Raw genomic sequence first — 9,096 nt, forward strand, 5'->3', positions numbered from 1 at the left:
TGTGCGGGTAAGTAAATTGAGTTTGCAGTAGCCATCGAGCAAGTAAGTGCGGTGTGTGTTTCAGTCGTCGGGAAAATAATAAAGCATCTATCTTGTGTAGGATGGCTCATGCACTGCATAAAATCTACAATAAATTTTATGTGCATTACGCATATAGATTTTGTTTGACCCAGATAAACTCAATTTTATGTGCAGCATTTAAATTCTATTCGACACCAATGTGGATGGATTTTGAAGGTAAGGTGAGTGTGTTTATTAAAATTTAGTTATGTTTTTAATTGCCATTCGTTTCTTTGCAGAATGCGGTTACAACTCGCAAGCATTACACGAAAAACCGGAGAAGAATATTGATCGTAAAGTAAGCGCATGTATTTTTTTCGTTTTGTATTTTCGACACTCATGCATAACCAAATTTATTCTCCCAACAGGACTCATTACTCTCGAATAACCGTGTGATTCAGTGATCATCGGTCTCGATCAAAACGTCGATCGCAATAATCCAAATGCTTCCCCACATCCAGAGACTGGAGGCTGCGGATCAAATGCTGTTCCGGATTCAGAATCTGCTAGTCGCAATCCAGACATTCTTCCGTACCCAAAACCGAGTTCGATTAAATTAACATAGAAAATATAGGGGGAAAAGCCATTTGGACAGCACTCCCTTTTCCTGTCTGCAAGGTTTCTAACTCGGCCGCATCCTAACCATATAACTTGATTTTTTGTACTCCATTAGAAATCTACAGAAGAAAGACATGTACAAAAAACCAAGTAACTCGGTTGTAATGTGCTCGAGTAGTGAAGGTGGCGGACGGGATTAAGAGGTACTGCCCAAATGGACCGACTTCGATCCTATTCAATAAAGTTGAAAACCATCACGTTGAATTGAGCTTAAGGATTGTGAAACAACAACTTCGATAATCGACTATTCCCGTTTGCGGTGTAAATTATAAAACATGTTGGAATAACAATAAAGAATGTTAATGAAACATATATTTTTCATTTATTACTGCTCACTCATATATTTTTTATTCCTCACTGCACATAAAATTCATTGTGCTTATTCATTCAATTCTATTCAACATGCATTTATTTTATCAGTGCGTTGCACATAAAATTAAAGAGTCATTGAAATCCCCAGATTTATGTGCAGGACTAATATACTGCCGCGATTCGCATAAGAGTCCCATGTCGATTTTCGAAGATTTTGATTTCATTTCAGAAATAAGCTTAAAATGAACTTATCTTTTAGAAAAACCTATGAAATAATAGGCTTTGTTCTATAAATTTGAAAAACAAAACCCATTTGTGTTGTCCCATCTTGCTATTTATTTGCATAATAGTCACATTCCAGATTTTGATACACTTTTGCAGAAAAAATAAATATAATTATGGTCCATTTAATAGTTCCATAGCAATGCATACAGATAAAGAATATTATGCCAAATTTTCAGATAGATTGCTGGTTTTATCAATTTATTAGATTTTTTTGAATTTCTTCATGTTAAACAAGTTTGAAAAATTCAACGGCATATTTCTCAAGTTGATGAAAACTGCCATGGGACGCTTATGCGAATAGGGGCAGTATAGTATATGTGCGAAGCTTGATTGCAAAAATCTATGTGCCTTGCACATAAATTTTAGATGCATATTCATCTCAGTGTGCGCATGTATTGCGCTTTGCTCTGGCCGAAACAAGCGCGATCTTCGATAGTTTGCAGCAGCCATCGAGCAAGTGAGTACAAAACACAAAGCACTTCCGTTCGGTCGTCCAAAACACGATATTTTCCTCAGTTTTCATATGCCACCGGGCGTGCAACTTTTTACTCGTCGCGCGACAGCTTATTAATGTTATTTCCCATCCCATAGATCGCATCACTTATCGAGTTGAATCCAGATAAATTATCTTTTATAACTAAAAAGATATCCCATCCCAATCGTAGAGATTCAGAGGTATACTCGGTCTCTAGTAGCAACGAGAATCGGACTAACAATCAAATTATTGACTTTAAATATTTGAGCTCCCGAAACGTGTACATTGAGAATGGGTAGCTAATCACAAGCCCATTTATTGTGTTTTCTGTATAATTTCGCAAGTTTAGTCAATCACGGAGCAGCAACTATGAATTGCGCTTTGGAGACTACGAATTGAAAGGAGGCTTCCAAACCTTTTCAAATGAGGCTTCTAAGCCTCTTGAAAGGAGGCTTCCAAGCCTCTTCAAAGGAGGCTTCCAAAGCCTGTAGAATGTAATCTTCCAAGCCTCTTAAAAGGAGGCTTCCAAGCCTCTTGAAAGCTTGAAAGTTTTCAATTAATAACTGAGGAAATGCTAATAGAGTACTATGTTGAAAAGCAGGCCAAGTTCCAGTTGGAATGTAGAGCCATAGAAGAAGAAGAACAAAGAAACCGAGCTTTCCTGCAAAAAAAAAACTTTCTTGCCTCTAAAACGGAAGCTTCCGAACCTTTTGATTCGAAATTCCGACGTTTGAGTCGAAGGAAAAACTGACGCGTTTAGGATGATTAACTTCGTCGCTCCCTGAAAGAAAATCGAATATCGATTTTTCATTTTAGGACCCAATTATCGAAACTTTATCAATTAATTTCGATGGAAATTGTAATACGTCCGCCATCACGCATTTTTGTCCGAGGAACCCCCTAGGGCCATCGAAGGTACCCCCAGGGGTACATCACTCTAAAAAATCTTCACGTCATATTTACCTGAAAACAAATGTAGTTCTCATCCACCCTACTTTTCACGTAAGAGTGACCTGAATGACAAGTAACCTGAACAAAATTTAGTTTCCTTGAGTTACGTGATTTATCCGGTGACTCTGACTGGATCTTCCAGTACTTATGACGTGAAGCATGAAAGTAGTTACGTGTTTTATCAGGTGAACCTTGTGGAAGAAAGTGCAATCCCCAAACGTCATCATGCACAACCCATACGTCACGAGTGAATGAACGAGGCTGTGTCGTGCAACACCTCGTCAGTCACCACTACTGATGCTGTCACCAGATTCGGGCGGCAATTTCTATTTTTAGTTTATACTCGACAGTGTAACGTTACAGTCATCAATAAAGTTTTCTTTCAAAGCCTGTTAACTCTTTCACACTAAAATCGCGTGTGTTATTTCCGAAGGAAAACTGTTGTCCCACTGCTACACATGTCCGCCAACAGGTTATGGGCTCCAGTGGAAGTTTAGAAAAGTGATACTTTTTCTAAAGTGGTAGTGTTTTTCGTCGGAAGATTTTTTGTAGCACGGTTGCGCGTTTCGGTTGGTGCTTGGCGACTTTGGTACAGTGCGGTAAGGGAAAGTAAAATGGCTGACATCTCGAAGCTCTCGTTCGTGCGACTCAATAACGACAATTGGCAGTCGTGGAGCTTTCGAATGCGTATGTTGTTGATTCGTGAAGAACTGTGGCGAGTGGTCTGTGAAGAGCAGCCGGAAGACGTTGATGATGATGACTGGAATCGTGATGATCAGCGTGCTATGGCGACGATTGGATTATGTTTAGAAGAGTCGCAGTACAGCATCATCAGGAACAAGGAAAGTGCGAAAGAAGTGTGGGAGTCGTTAAAGCGATACCACGAAAAGCCGAATATGACGTCGCGAGTGTCTCTTTTGAAGAGGTTATGTTCGTTAAATCTCATTGAAGGTGGAGATATGGAAAAACATCTCGTTGTGTTGGATGAGCTTTTTGAGCGCCTGGAGAATGTAGGTCAGAAGCTCGATGATACGCTGAAGGTAGCAATGATCCTGAGAAGCTTGCCGGATAGTTTTGACAGCCTTGTGATGGCATTGGAAAGTCGCGCGGACGTGGACATTACGCTTGAACTGGTTAAATCAAAGTTGCTGGATACGTACCAGCGTCGCGTTGATCGGTCGGTCGATGGAGCAGTAGTGGAAAAGGCTATGAAATCGAACACAAAACGTGATAATGGAAAAGTGTGTTTTTATTGCCAGAAACCGGGACACATTAAGAAATTCTGCCGCAAATTTCTGGCCACACAACAGAGTGACAGTGAGTCGGAGTCGGTGGGTAAGCGGCCCCCGCAGAAAGCAAAACAGGTGCAAAGGTCGAGTGAACCGTTATGTTTTGTCGCGGGACATGCTGCACACAATGCGTGGATTCTAGACAGTGGTGCGTCCTGTCATATGACCAGTGACAAAAGTTTCTTCACCTCGCTGGTGGAATGCGCTGGAGCAGATGTCGTGTTAGCTAACGGAAACAAAACAAAAACGGCCGGAAATGGTGAAGGTGTACTCATGGGCGTTGATAGTGATGGGAAGCAAGTTGAAATCCGCATCACTGATGTACTGTTTGTACCTGAGTTGGATGGCAGTCTGTTGTCTGTCGGCAAAATGGCAAGTAAAGGATTTATAGTGCGGTTCGCGAATGACGGTTGTGATATTGTGAACAGTTCGGGTAGCGTCGTCGCCGTGGGTGTACGTTCCGGAGCATTATACGGGTTGAAAGTGGTGGAACGAGCGATGCAGTCAGTCGGGGACTGCCACACACAAATGTGCCGACACTTGTGGCACCGGCGTTTTGGCCACCGGGACCTAGACGCAGTGAACAAAGTGATTACAGACAAACTCGGAAGTGGTATTGTTGTAACGGACTGTGGAAGAGAGGAAGTATGCGAAACTTGCCTCGAAGGGAAAATGGCTCGGAAGCCGTTTCCAAGTGTAGTGGACAGAAAACGAAGCAAATTTTGGATCTCATACACACTGACTTGTGTGGGCCTTTCAGCAGTGTCACGCCGAGTGGAAATCGGTATTTTCTGAGCCTGATCGACGACTATAGTCGGTTCACTATCATCTATCTGCTGAAAGAAAAGTCGCAGGCCAAAGACAAAGTGAAGGATTTTGTCTACTTCTGCCAAAACCACTTTGGAAGAAAACCAAAGATTATCCGATCGGACGGTGGCGGTGAGTATATAAACAATGATTTACAAAACTTTTATGCGAAAGAGGGCATTGTTGCCCAGTGTACCACCGCTTATTCGCCTCAATCCAATGGATTAGCAGAGCGCAAAAATCGTTCTCTCCAAGAGATGGCCTCATGCATGCTCCTAGATGCGGGGATGGAGAAAAAGTACTGGGGCGAAGCCATTCGTACGGCAGCATTCTTGCAGAACCGGTTGCCGTCTCGTGTGATCGAAGGAACACCGTACGAAAGATGGTATGGTACGAAGCCGGCGCTGGATCGGTTGCGTGTATTTGGTAGTGTTGCTTACGTCCACATACCAGATGCACATCGGCGAAAGTTGGATCCCAAATCGAGAAAGTTGACTTTTGTTGGATATGCTGAGGACAAGAAAGGCTATCGGTTCCTGGATTTGGCCACGGACACTATCACCGTTAGCAGAGACGCATCATTTATTGAGTGGAATAACGGCTCATCACAGATTGAGATCTCGCACATTCAGAAGAATAAGCGCCTAAGTCGAAAATGTTTTAAGAAACAGGAGGAGTTGGCGACGTCGGACGACGAATTTACGGACGCCAATTCAAGTGACGAATTCAAGGGGTTCAACGATATAGTAGTTCAGGAGGAGCACGTCGAAGCGAGTCCGCAGAAACAGTTGCCTATCCGGTCTACACGGGGTATGATGCCTAACAAGATGTCGGATTACGTTGTCGGAATCGCTTTCTATGCCGTTAATGAGCCGATGACTGTTCGTTCTACAGAAAACCCAGATAAGAAATTGTTCGTGAAGAAAGTTGAAGCGAAAATGTATAGCGATGTGAAACAGAATCGACCTGTGCTGGAAAGGGATGGAAGACTGAAATCAATTTCTATCGCTAACATCACCAAGGAGGATCCACCAAAGAGAAAGTCGGAAGTTTGTAAGTGTGAACAAGTTCGTAACGATATTCCACGGATGCATCGTTCGCTGAGAGCTGAAGATCATGGAGATAGTAAGCTGACGAATTGGAGATTGAGGAGGAGTGTGGAAGAAAGTGCAATCCCCAAACGTCATCATGCACAACCCATACGTCACGAGTGAATGAACGAGGCTGTGTCGTGCAACACCTCGTCAGTCACCACTACTGATGCTGTCACCAGATTCGGGCGGCAATTTCTATTTTTAGTTTATACTCGACAGTGTAACGTTACAGTCATCAATAAAGTTTTCTTTCAAAGCCTGTTAACTCTTTCACACTAAAATCGCGTGTGTTATTTCCGAAGGAAAACTGTTGTCCCACTGCTACACATGTCTGCCAACAAACCTGACGTGATTTGTGCGTACTGGTTACGTGAAATTTTAGTGAAATCTACAAGACAGCAGGTAACCACTACATGTTTTAAAATGTATTGCAATATAGTGATTTTGGAATGAATGCAAAAATGAACTAAACAGGGACTGCCCATAAAAGGGAAGCTTTTTCGCGTTATTGACAGGGAATGCCGTCATTTTGTCATTGCGCTTTGGAGTTTCACAGAAATACTGTTGAAGAAAAACAATGTAATCGGCGGATGTTGAATTAAATTTATCAGATTTGTTGAGAAATTATGTCAATGAGAATCGCTGAAAATTTGAAACTAGTTGCTTGCTCGAAAATTGCTAATATTGCCGCTGTTAATTAACCAAAAAGTAGTGGAACCTAGGCTATAAACTTTATATTTACGCGACCGGAAAACTGTAGCTCTAGACTTCCATGCAGCTTCCTTTTCTTTTTCACATAATTTTTCAACGAATCTAATAAATTTTATCCAACCTCCGTTGCTTTTTTTTCAAAGAGGAGAAATGCAGGCACGGAAAATATCCGCCTAGATGCACCTGAAATATCACTTACCTCCGCCCGCGAAGTATCATCATGTTTAGGTTATGTATTATTAATGTATTATTAATTCTTGTTTACAATGCAGGTCTTCCGCAATAAATGCCGAAGCTGCAATCACACTAACACAATCTCACTTGAATTGTTTACGTGGATATACAGTCATATTCACCAAGATTTTTAGTAAAAGTTACGTGAATTTCTGGTGAGCATTACTAACGTCACGTAACAATCTTCATTTGTTCAAGACAGATCAGTTACGTGATTTTTCACGTGAATATGACGTGATGATTTTTTAGAGTGTGATTATTTAGGGTAAGGCGGAGCAAGATGGGTCAGGGTCGTTTTTGAGCATCGTATGCATTTTAATGTGAAAATTATGACTTTGTAGGATGAATAATTTGGTTCTACTTTATTGTCACTCGATTTGATGATAAATTTTAATTTTGGTAGAGTATAATGGCAAGGTGAAATCACAGAGAAACAGACGTCTCACTTAGAACGAAAATCATCGTCACGGAAACATTATCGCCCAATGCTAAATACACTCTGATTGGACAATCGGCAACCAGATGGCGGTAGTGAGCAAACGTCAAACACAAGCAAAATTGATGGAAGCGCCATCGGTGGCCGATCGACCACCTACAAAAAATTGAATCTACCGTTGCAAAGGTGAACGAAGGAACATTGTTGAGTGAGACGTCTGTTTCTCTGTGGTGAAATATTTTTCAGCATTGTTTCTTATGCGAAACACACTTTCTATAAAACACTGCCAAAAATATCTATATAAGATATATGTGTCGCCGTTATAGATTTTTGCAATAGCTCCACCCTAATATAATCGATATAGAACCACACATAAATTAAATAATTGCTAATTCGAGACCACACATAACGTTTATTTGGATATATGTTTTATTAGTAGCTCGCGTGGAGAATGGTTATGTGTGCGCTGATATACATCATAAACTAAATCTATGGATTTTTGCCAATAAATATGTGTGGATTTTAGTAGTGAACGTGTAATCTCGTCGAGCAATGTAAAATTTAAACATTTTTAGTAAAGCAGTGAATAGTGAAAGTATTATAAGTAATGTAGGTGATGCTGTACTAACTGCGTTGAAATAAATAAATTTGATCGAAAATTAAACATTCTAACATGAACTTACACCACGGACCAGCACGGTAAAAAATATACACGTCCATGCGAACTGTTCGGCATTTGAATATGCACTACTTTGAAATCAAATTAATATCAATAGCTGAGCTCGTCGCATTCAAAGATCACCACTTCCATTTGACGTGCACAATGTTTTGAATATAAAACAACAAAAAAAAATAGAATTACCCCAGCTCAGATTTGAATAACATACCTTTGCTTGAAAGTCCTTCGTCTTACCATGACTCCATCTCACACTTCGAAATACCTCTTGAAATAAGCAGAACAGATGAAAGAATTGTCATCTATTTTTAGAACAACACCAATATCGCTCCACTCTTAAATCAATAGCCTTGAACCTGTGAATTCAATAGCATAGCACTTTCAATTCTAGTGGAGACATTATTGGTGCTGATCGAAGTGCTAATCATTTCCAGTGAGTAGTACTTTGATCAACAGTGTTGATGTTATGGAATTGTCTGCATTCAACACACTTGTGAAAGGTGTGACACCACTTCAAAATCAAAGGAATATCATTTTCAATAATATTGATTTTAAAGTTGATCATTCAATAGATGGAACAGTTAAATTGAGCGTGTTGATTTTTTACCGTGAGAGGTGTTCGCCATTCGCCACGTACTGCAGAAATGCCGCGAATACAACGTTCCCACACATCATCTATTCAAACTGACACGGTTGAACAAAGCGACTATGGATCGGGTGATGTGCGTAGTTTGAGTTTCAGGGGCATTCTCGAGTCCCTTCGAAACGCACAGAGGGTTACGGCAATGTGATGGTCTTTCGTGTCTGCTATTCAACATCGCTTTGGAAGGGGTAATACGAAGAGCAGGGATTAACACGAGTGGTACAATTTTCAATAAGTCCGTCCAGCTATTTGGCTTCGCTGACGACATAGATATTATGGTAACTTTGAAAAGATGGAGGAAGCCTACATCAGACTGAAGAGGAAAGCTAAGCGGATCGGACTAGTCACCAACCCGTCGAAGACGAAGTACATGATAGGAAGGGGTTCAAGAGAAGACAATGTGAGCCACCCACCTCGAGTTTCCATCGTACTTGGGCTCACTGGTGACTGCCGAAAATGATACCATCAGAGAAATTCGGAGACGCATAGTGGCTGGAAATCGTAC

At 41.0% G+C, this 9,096-nt stretch overlaps 1 protein-coding gene across 2 annotated transcripts in view; it reads left to right on the top strand.

Moving 5' to 3' along the window:
• LOC134212754 (zinc finger protein 431-like) overlaps positions 1–9,096 on the top strand; it is a 115,614-nt gene that overhangs the window by 10,229 nt on the left and 96,289 nt on the right. The window contains exon 6 of one of the 2 annotated variants that reach the window (XM_062690887.1): positions 8,564–8,703. The exons of the other annotated variant lie outside the window; for it this stretch is intronic. The gene's annotated coding sequence lies outside the window, so the exon portion shown is untranslated. Of the gene's footprint in view, positions 1–8,563; positions 8,704–9,096 lie in introns of those variants that run through there. 2 annotated transcript variants of the gene reach the window in all.

The sequence above is a fragment of the Armigeres subalbatus genome, chromosome 2, assembly GCF_024139115.2.
Source record: "Armigeres subalbatus isolate Guangzhou_Male chromosome 2, GZ_Asu_2, whole genome shotgun sequence".
NCBI lineage: Eukaryota > Metazoa > Arthropoda > Insecta > Diptera > Culicidae > Armigeres > Armigeres subalbatus.